The sequence below is a fragment of the Drosophila gunungcola genome, unplaced genomic scaffold, assembly GCF_025200985.1.
Source record: "Drosophila gunungcola strain Sukarami unplaced genomic scaffold, Dgunungcola_SK_2 000192F, whole genome shotgun sequence".
NCBI classification, from domain to species: domain Eukaryota; kingdom Metazoa; phylum Arthropoda; class Insecta; order Diptera; family Drosophilidae; genus Drosophila; species Drosophila gunungcola.
The window spans coordinates 78,027-86,365 of NW_026453353.1; the positions used below are offsets into that span (position 1 = coordinate 78,027).

Consider the following 8,339-nt stretch of genomic DNA (forward strand, 5'->3'; position numbering starts at 1 on the left):
CATTTCATAGACATGATGCCATTGGTTATCGTCTGTACTCTTTTGTAACAAAACTGCGCCGAAACCATCTATTGAGGCGTGCGTATGCAGTTCATTCTCGTGACGCTGATGAAAAATTTTTAGGACTGGCTTTTGAGATATGAGAACGAGAACTTCAGTTCATCGAAGATGTTGTCTAAGGCTTATTTTTCGGTTTGTACAGGTATTAATATGTCTTCAACGTATGGTTTGGCTACCTTTGCATTTTAGGTCCCAGAAGATAGCATTCACGTGTCTTTGGAGTACACTCGGCGAGTAATAGAGTCCGAACGGAACTCGTAGGAACTGAAATTGTCAGTTGTGTCCCAGTCGGAAAAAACACGCTTCCAGGATGCGTTCTTTTACGCTTCCTTTGCATGCGAAAAACGCATTCCAGATCCCTGAAAGCTCCCTTTCCTTTTTTGTTCGAGACGGGACAAAAAGCAAGCCTTCTTTTAGAACCGATCTAAGAACGAGTCTTAATGCGTTTCATTGGAAGGTAGTTTCAACTTCGGAAACGCTCGGGTTTCCCTTCCATTTGTACTTTACGAAGGAAGCATTCTACAGCGCACTGTTAGAATGAACTTAGAAACGTTCCTCGGGAACCTTCCTGGATAGCTTCCAAAGCAAGCATTGTGTAACACATCTACAGAATTAATATTGATTCCTTCCACAAGAACACATTTAGAATGATTCCAAAACATGCCTTTTAATAGTCTTACCCAAGAATGCAAATATTATCGTTCCCAAAAAAGCTATTGGGAACCGTTTCTTTTGTCAATTCCAATTTTTATTTATTTAATTTTTTTTTAATATAAACATGCTTTAAAACTTATTGTATTACTCCTGGCCGTTTTCGTCCTCTCTCATCTTTTTGGCCATACTTTTACCCTTATAAGTTTTATTTTTGGCCCTAGTGAAGGCCAGTCGAAGGTCTTTAAAATGGTCTGTGAAGCGGTAACCGTCTCTTCTTTGTGACTCTGAAAATATAATAATGGAAAATATAATATAAAATATAATAATGAGAAGGAAATATGTAATTTTATTAAAATACGATTGTAAGTTTGTAAAACGCTTACCGAATAATGTTTCATTTAAATGAATGTAGGACGCAAAACCTTCCCTGTCCCTAGTACCGTCATAATTAAGCTCCATTATCAAACTTGGACTTAATATCCTACTGAAGATCTAGATTTTCCGAATTCAAAAATTTTTAAAAACACATCAAGGGGATCTCTAGTAACATTATTATTATGGTACCATTCTAATAATTTTTCAAGGAGATTCATAGGTATCATATGTGTTTATTTTGTAAAATATCTTTTTTCAATTAAATTATTAAATTTTTTAATTATGTAATGTCTAATTATTTAAATTTATGTTTATTTTTCTTACATTTTTGTTCACATAATTTGTGTTCTTAGGTCCACCCTAAAAAACACTACTTGTATGTAGATGTAAGTCCACACTAGGTAGAAGTAAAAGGAAGAGAGAAAAAAGTGAGCACACAAATAAACGAAACGAGTTCACAAAACAAAAATTTAAATTTATGAAATATATATAAATTACCCTTTGTTTTGAAATAGTTTTTCTGGAATTAAACGAAAATAATATTTAAAACGCATTAATTAAACTAAAACTCAAGTCTTATTGCAGTGTACGCTCAAAAAAATAATTCTTTTTATTTGTTTGATTAACAGAAGCACACAGTTTTAGGAACAATTTGTTTACATTTGTTTTGACCGTACACTGTTTTTAAGACTGTTAATAAGTGTTTATAAATTTAATATTTTTTTTGGCACAGGTACACATCACTTATTGTTTTAATTAATCCATTGTTTGGTTCATGTTATTTTATTAACAGTATTGGAACTCCTATTTAGTTTGTTTATATCAACATATGTACTTACTTGAAAATTAAAACCGCAAAGAATATATTAATTCACAAATCACAGGGGCACCAGCTATTTCAAATGAAAATCAAAATGCAAGTGGCGAGAAATGCAAAAGAAACGAAAAAGACCGCGCGCATTCTTGCATTTTCCCTTTTTTTCTTGTCGTTTGCTTTTTAGAGTACCGTTTTGTTCGGTTACTCCTTGTGAATACAGTGGCGGAGGATACTATAGCGCCGGCAATGTAAAATAATAATTTAAAACAAAATCACGCTTTAAAAAAAATCATGTAATCGTGTATATATTATTACCTAAAATTAAAATATATAAAAAACTGATTCAAATTAATAATTTTCTAATACAATATAAAATATATTAAATATTATTATTAATAAAATTAAATATTAATATTTTTTACAGAATTAATTTTAGGAAACTTTAACAAGTCATATACCCCAAACATAAAAAAGCATTCAGATATTGTTTTTAAAGATAAAAAGTGAATATATTTAGGCCGCTGCTGTTCATTAAGAAAAATAGATTAAATTGGTTTCCCATTTGTTTGTCCATTCCGAAACAAGACTTCTTTTTGCGTTCTTTCGTAAGCGAGGTTTTCGGTGAAAAACACGATCTCAAAAATATTGGACGATCGGCATCGTTCGGGTTTCAGTTTTTTTTTTTACATTGCAAAAGAAGGCTTTTTTATGCATTGTAGTGGAAGGGACGATTTCACAAAACTCTTTAGAATTCATAAAAAATGCTTCTTTACAGCTTCTTACATTCTTTTTCGCTTGCAAAGCATGCATGAAAGAAGCTTTTTTTATTGGAATGCATTCTCTAACTTCCGACTGGGGTGTCACGAAAGAGGTGTACTTACGAATCTTTTCTTCAATGCCGACGTGAAAGAATCCGTTTCTTAAATAAATCGAGCTAAAGATACGCGCGTTTTGAAATCTGTCAAGTTGACCTCCAATGGAGGGAGTGAAAAATGATCCCTAATAATGACTTTATTGATTCACCTGTAATCGATGCATAGGCGATGAATCCGTCACCCTTCTTAAATAGAACAACTGGGCTTCTATATTCTGACTCCGATGTATCGATTATGCCGTCCTTCAGCCATTGATCGGTTTGATTGTCGATAATGCATATGAAATTAACATGTCTCCGTTCAGAACTAAACGCATTTTAATATTTGATGACTTTGTGCTTACCGGATGATAGTTTTGGACCATGTTGTATATGACCCCGTTTGCTTTTGCGTTCGCTGTTGGTTCAATATCAGTGATTACGTTTTCTCAGCCCTCGAAAACCGGACTGACTTCTGCCTCGGCAAAGAGTGGCTTTGTTACTTTTACACCTTCACTGCTGATTGTTATTGAGCTTGTTTGCAAAAATTTTCACCAAGAACCATCATTGTCCTGAAACTGCGACTCGACCACAAGAAATTTAGTTTCAGATTCTTCACCGTTCTTGGTCCAACTCTATTTCTCCTCTACACCGCAGATATTCATACGAACGAGCGGCTTACTACTTCTACATTCGCAGACGAGACCGCGATCCTAAGTCGGTCCAAATGCCCAATTCAGGCAACAGCACTACTAGCTGAACATCTTGTGGTAGTGGAGAGGTGGTTATCAGACTGGCGTATAAAAATAATGTAAGATTGTGAAGTTAACATAAGCAGAGAAGCAGCAGGATAAGCAGTACATCAGCCGAAAAGAAGAAAGCAGTAGAGCAGTAAAGCAGCAGCAGAAATGTATAGAACGCGTTATGGATTATTTTGGATGATCAAAAAATGGGCAGGGAGAAGAAAAAAACGCAGAAGCAGAAGCGGAGAGTGAAAAATGTCACGCCGTAGGAAAAAAGCCGAAAAAGCCGACAGTCAAATATTTTGTATCTTTTCATACTTACTTTATATAATATTAATAAAAAGCAAGTTGAGATTAACCTTCTCAACTCACATACATAAATAAATATAGTTTATAATTATAAGTATAAAAGATTAACTCAACTTTGTGTATATGTTTTCTATATCCGATTCACTGCCTATAATTCTTAATTTCTCATTGACTGTTTAAGAAATCGTTCCTATCTACTTCCACAGCTTACCGACAGTGACCTCACAACGGACTGACTAGACACACATAAGACACACCATCGCATCTTTTTACCTAGCCACCTCAACAAAGGAACTCGTCCTAGGAGGTGGGGGGACGCAAACGCAAACCACACACAATGAGGAAGAACAAACACAAACGAAAGGGGTGGGTTAAATTTTGATTACCTCAGACAATCAAACTATCCTCCGAAGCCTTGATTGACCAAATCGGGAACTGGAGTGTTGGGGATGACCACTCCTTCTCTGACCACCGTTACATAGATTTAAAATAGACGTAGTATGTCCGAACCCTATAAATATAACTTATCTTAGAAAAACTAATTGGCGTTACTGCACAAAAACCCTAGCCACCAACCTCAAGAACCCCCCTTCTTTCGGTTCCAACACCCGGGAAGAACTAGAGAAGAAAGTTTACGTCCTTACAGACACCTGCGGTGAAGCCTTGATAAAATCCTGCCCCAGTAGGAAGGTCAAATCTAACCAGAAACCTCCGTGGCGATCCACCACCCTTACGCAACTTATACAGGAATGTAGACCCCAATTCAACAGGGCTAAATTTGTAAGCACTGACATCAGCTGGGAAGAGTACTTCTTAAAACTTATATAAAAAAAAAATCAGAACGGCCAGACGGAAAGGATAGGCCCGTTTCTGCAGTCTGTCACCGAGGCAGGTCGGTTTAGGAAGATTATATGTACTCCTTCTGAAATACACTAAGCCAGTAATGCTGCTCGCTGAATCTTTGTCTCCTTTGATTTTTGCTCTTTTTTCATCTAGCCAATCTCTACCTTTTAATTCTACAAGTAAAAAAAATAAAACCAGTTAATGGTTATATCGATTCCGGAATGGAGAAGTTCTGCGTAAGTAAGTATATCTGGTAATTTTTTACTACACTTTGTTAATTTCGTCAATTGATTTGGGCTAATAATTTCGAGGTAAGCCAGTTGGCATATTGGAAAATCGGCTTCATTGTGGAAATAAATAGTATTGTTTTTGGTATATAAGGTACTCTTTAATTATATCGTTCTCTGTGGTTCTCTTTTCTTTGTATGTTATTTGAATTTTAAGTTTATGAAAATAATGTACTACTTCTATTTTATCTTCGTTGCCCTTTGCCAATTCGATTTATCGTAAGTAAATGTTGAAATGTCTTTCAGAAAATCAAATATGATTTTGATTATCTTTTTGTGAGCTGTGTGTGGCTGCGTCTACACTGTTAGCTATTTCTCCCAACATATTTTCCTCTATCAAGCGTCAGCTACATTGTTTTCCTTTCGTGGTAAATATTTTGTTTGATAGTCACACTCATTTAATTTTATTTTCCATCTTTGAAATTTCATATTTGGTTCTTTAAACAATAGTAATGTTTAACCAAACTAATGGTTTGTGATCGCTCAGTATTTCGAACTGCCTGCCGAAAAGGTATGGTCTAAAATATTTTGTTGCTCAGACGAATGCTAAGAGTTCTTTTTCTATTTTCGCAAAATTGTTTTCTAATCGTAAAACAAATAGGATTATGATTGTTAATCCATCTTTGGAAAGTTTCAGGTCCATTTTTAAGGCCAAATGGCATACGGGTATATTTGAAGTGTCCATGTTTTGTAGATAATGCTGTTCTTGCAATTGATTTAGGATCAATTTGAATTTGGTGGAATTCTTTTGCTAAATCAAGTGTCGCGAAACACTTTTCTAATATTTCATCCATTCTTGGGATTGGGTAATTATCATTGACAGTTATCTCATTGAGATTGCGATAATCTATTACAAATCTGTATTTTGTTTTGCCGGATGAGTCACACTTTTTTGGGACGATCCAAATGGGTGGAGATTTCGATTTTCTAATTATTCTCTGTTCAATCATTTCATTTACTTGTTTATTGATCTCTTTACTGAAAGTTTGAGGGTACTTGTAAGGTTTTCTATATAATGAATATAATGAATATCTTTAAAATCAAACAAAACCCTGATTACGTTCTCTTAGTTCATTGATGATAGCATAATTAACTGTTCTGTTAGAGGCGGATCAAGGCCTTTTAATGCGGTCTTGTCCTCTTCAATCTCTTTGATATACCTCATCTTATACTTTCTGCCTCCCAATGTTACTGTTTCTTATCTTAATCTATTATAGCTTTACTTGCTGCTAGATATTCTCTTTGTCTAGCTGTTTTTGTAACGTCGTTCTCTTAACCTCTCTCATATCCTCTGTCTTCTTTAAAATAAAAACAAAACCCTTTTTTAACTTTGCTTTTCTTCATCGTTTAAGTGTTCTAATCTAAACTGATTACATTATCTTAGTTCATTGTTGATGGCATAATAAACGGATTGGTCTTCTGATAGAGGCGGATCAAGGCATTATAATGCGGTCTTGTCCTCTTCAATCTCTTCTTTCTGCTTCACAATGTTACTGTTTCTTTATCGATATCTATTATAGCTTTACTTGCTGCTAGATATTCTCTACCTAACAAAATGTCACAATTATATGAAAAATGTGCAAATAAAATATCTGTTTGGATGGGCAAATTACTGTTGGTTTAACTGTTACACTTTATCTTTGAGTTATCTTTACTTGAGTGAACTTTCTATTTCGATTGATTGAGCTTTGATTTTAATTGGGTGAAAGAAAGTTCTTTGTCTTATCTTGTTTACAGGATTAAAATAGACGCAATTTGAATATGTCAAAAGTGTGGGAACGTGCCGTTGGAATTTATCAGCGGCGCGACAACAAATGTTTAGTATGGGATTTAAAATTAACAATGGAAATTTCCCAGAGCCTTCTGAGTTTATAAAATGATTACAATATCTGGGTTTAAAGTTTTGTTTCCTGTTGATAGGGGTGACTCATACGCATATGCATATACCTTTGAACTTGGCGTGTCCTCAGGCTGTTTATATTATTTTTTTGTTTCAATATATGATTAAGTGTATGTGTAATCTAACATTTTATTTGACAGTATAAATTCAGCTATTTGTATTGAACAATTAAGAATTTTAATGATGTTATTCCCTTCTATTGACATTTCTTGTTTAATGCAATTCTGTTTTAAAATTGTTTTTGGAATATTCCATGTAATTAATATGTTTGGTTCATTGTAACTTAGTTTTGTTTTTGTTTTCAATAATTTCTCAGAGTTAACGTGATTCAAATAATCGTGTTTTAATAGTTTTGTCTTAGAATGACTGGTGGTCAGAATTTCGGAGCTATGGCTACTGAAAGCTGTTCGATACAAGGACCCTGAAGGATCTTGTCCACCTCCTCGCCTTAAAAATGGGAATAGACGAGCAGAACAATACCAGTAGCTCAATTACTGCGGAAAGCTTTGCAAAAATCATTCCTGAGTTTGACGGTGAATCCATACCGGTCAAGCATTGGTTTGACAATTTTGAGCTGAATGCTGAGGCTTACGGTCTGAACATAAAGCAAATCTATGTACAGGCTTGTGCCAAATTGTTTTTGGATTCTACTCACGTACACTAATACACCGAGATGCGCCTCTTGGAGAGACGAAGTTTAGTCGTCATACGTGTGCAGCGCGGATCTTCATGAGCAGCTCCGTACTCGAAAAAAACGCAAGCAGTAATCTTTTCACGAGTATCTTTTGCAGATGAGGAAGACTGCAGCACTTGGCAGCATAGATGCACGTTCTGTAATACGCTACATTGTGGATGGCCTAAATCTGAGGAGCGACTTCAAATACATTCTCTATAATTGCAAATCTTTTAGAGAGCTGCAGGAACAGTAAGCGCGTAGCCGAAAAGGAAAATAAGCCGTTTCCGTCGAGCGACAGTAGTTGGACCTCAAACCAGAAGAAGCAGCACGAATTTAACGACAAAAAGAGTCATTGCTTTAACTGTGGATCTGCCGATCATTTTCGCAAGGATTGCAAGGCCGCAACGAAATGTTTAAGATGCAACAAAGAGGATCATATGCCTAAAAATTGCCCTGGATTAGCTGCTGGTATTTAAGTTGTGCGCGGTGTCGAAGTGGAATGCCTGGTAGATACCGGAGCCGACGTATCCGTATTAAGAAAGTTCATCTTCAACAAAATTCCTAACGTTATCTTAGAGAAAAGTTAATAATCTGGGAAAGAAGATAACATGCCCAGTTGGACGTTTTTTTGCTGATGTCGCGGTAGACGAAGTGACGACTTCAGAAAGCTTCGTTGTCATAGACGATAAACACATTGAATATGATGCGCTGCTCGGATATGATTTCTTCTCTAAGTTCAACCTGTCATTGTCTGCGGAAGGATAAGAGTTTTCTTCCCTGCAAGGGGAGAAAGCTTGTGAGAAACCAAATCAGATGAGTATT

The 8,339-nt window shown here is 35.5% G+C and overlaps 1 long non-coding RNA gene across 1 annotated transcript; it reads right to left on the reverse strand.

Moving 5' to 3' along the window:
- Positions 1-838: 838 nt before the first annotated feature.
- LOC128265966 (uncharacterized) lies at positions 839-1,488 on the reverse strand. Its single transcript, XR_008268982.1, has 3 exons — positions 1,414-1,488; positions 1,098-1,206; positions 839-998 (listed from the first exon to the last, which is right to left on the reverse strand). It is a non-coding gene; the product is annotated as an uncharacterized LOC128265966 (long non-coding RNA).
- Between the last annotated feature and the right edge of the window lie 6,851 nt (positions 1,489-8,339).